This window comes from Staurois parvus, unplaced genomic scaffold, assembly GCF_062004578.1.
Source record: "Staurois parvus isolate SC_StPar_1 unplaced genomic scaffold, SC_StPar_1.0 ptg001698l, whole genome shotgun sequence".
Classification (NCBI taxonomy): Eukaryota; Metazoa; Chordata; class Amphibia; order Anura; family Ranidae; genus Staurois; species Staurois parvus.
The window spans coordinates 1-2500 of NW_028319494.1; positions in this window are offsets into that span (position 1 = coordinate 1).

Sequence of the window (2500 nt, forward strand, 5' to 3'; positions counted from 1 at the left end):
GAGTGCCCCAATTGCAAGCCACTGGAGCCGCGCTCTGTGTGTCCATAGACACATAGAGCGTGGCTCAGCCCTGCCCCCTACTCCCTCCTCACTGGCTGTAATTGAGAGCCGCAGGAGCCAATGGGTCCCGCTGCTGTCTCTGAGGAGGGAGAGAGCCGGGAGAGCAGCTGCTCTCGTGCACATCACTGGATCAAGATTGTGCTTAGGTAAGTAATTGGGGGGAGTTGGCTAAAACACTTCCTGTTATAGGGTGACAACGCTCTCTCCCTGTCTCCTATTTCTGCGTTGTCACATAGACTTCCAATAGAGATTATAGTTGCCTGGTTCACCACACATGACATGTACAGACATGGTCCACTGTTGTACAGGAAGCCTGCCTTTAGACATGCCATGCTGCCATCACTGGAGTACATGAAGTAGTTGCAAGAAGGTATGCAGGAGATCAGCAGCACTGATATGTAACGAAGGAGGAAAAAAGTGAATAAAGGATTTTATTATAAAATGGCAATTGTCGATGATGCACAAAACGCAGAGCAAACTAAATGCCATTCTATTAGGGGTTTATTTTTGGCTTTTCTGGTTTAGAATTTTTTTTTTTTGTTCATTTATGGCAGAGTTCAGGTTTTGCATTATCCAAGCGTCAGACCACATGCTGCTCATTACATACACCAGAGACACAAGAGGGTCATTAATAGGAGTTTGTTTGCAGGAAGATGCTGTTCACATGATTCTGCTTCCTCTGAACTGATTGCATCTTGCATAACCCAGCACCATTTCCCAGAACCTCCGTATCGGTTCTCTGCTTGGTCCTCTTTATTCTTCCTTTGCGACTTCCCACTATCATTTGATCTTGTCATGCATTTGATCATTCAGCAGGTTGTAAATAAGCTCAAAGCTCTCAAGGGGGGTCGCTATATTTGATTATCCCCGCCAATGTTGCTGTGGTTGTATTTATCACCATGATGGTATAAATGTTGCAGAAGATTTGGACTGGGGGGGGACGGGGACAGATGACTGCTGTAGACATTGGATTTCCCACTCTGCGGCTAGTCTTTGGATTGTCCTCAGCATTAAGGCTCATGGGAATGGCGGTCATTCAGGTTGGAATATGTGGAATATGGGTCAGATTGTTTTCTCTATTAAGCTGGTGCTGGGAAGGGGGAAAGTTGAAGCGGACCTTCCATGGCAAGCCAAGTTTAAAGTGTTCTAAAAAAGCAAAAGATAAGTGAGCGCTTGTATGAATCTATAATGAGCAGCAGCTGTACACCAGACAAAAGGCACCGTATCAGACCTTCAATAGCATAAATGTGAAAAAAAGAGGTGCAGCGCTATATAACTAGACACAATAATAAATAAACCACTAGTGATACACAATAGTGATAGACAGTGACTGAAATTAATAACGCCACTAGATGGTGGCCATAGAGTGAGGAGAGTGAAACAGTCCAATGAAGGAGTGCTCTTGAGATCCGGGACGATCTTCAAACGTCCTATATAAAGGACCAACAGGTGATAAAATATGAAGACTGCGCACTCACCAGATACGCAATCTTTATGCGCATTTGTGTAAAATATCACTGGACCTCCTGTATCCTCATCCTGGTCTGGTCAGATCTGGTCAACATATCCCTCAAGGCCTGGTATCCACATAGATGTAGCTTGTCCGTAGATTTGGCCGGCTTTCACCAATGCTTCATGATAGTGCAAGCACCTTTATCTTTTATGAACTCAGCCCATAAAAGTTCATAAAAGATAAAGGTGCTTGCACTATCATGAAGCATTGGTGAAAGCCGGCCAAATCTACGGACAAGCTACATCTATGTGGATACCAGGCCTTGAGGGATATGTTGACCAGATCTGACCAGACCAGGATGAGGATACAGGAGGTCCAGTGATATTTTACACAAATGCGCATAAAGATTGCGTATCTGGTGAGTGCGCAGTCTTCATATTTTATCACCTGTTGGTCCTTTATATAGGACGTTTGAAGATCGTCCCGGATCTCAAGAGCACTCCTTCATTGGACTGTTTCACTCTCCTCACTCTATGGCCACCATCTAGTGGCGTTATTAATTTCAGTCACTGTCTATCACTATTGTGTATCACTAGTGGTTTATTTATTATTGTGTCTAGTTATATAGCGCTGCACCTCTTTTTTTCACATTTAAGTTTAAAGTGTTACTAAACCCACAACCGTAAAATCAGTCTGTATATGCAGTAAAGCATGCTTGTTATACTCACTGTGGAACCTAAGGGGTTAATCCTCTGCATTGTGTAAAAAGGCTGTTTGATCCTGTCTGCTTCTCTGATCCTCCCCTTCTTCCACAGTCCCCATCTGCTGATAGTACAAATCCCTAGAAAACACTCTGCATATGCTCAGTTTGGTGTGTTTTGCTATACAGTTTTTTTGAGAGGTGTATGTGATTGGCACAGGGTCAGTCGGCAATGTCCAGACAGAGGGTCAGGGGTCATGCAGCCTCATAGGACAGTCAGAGGAGAA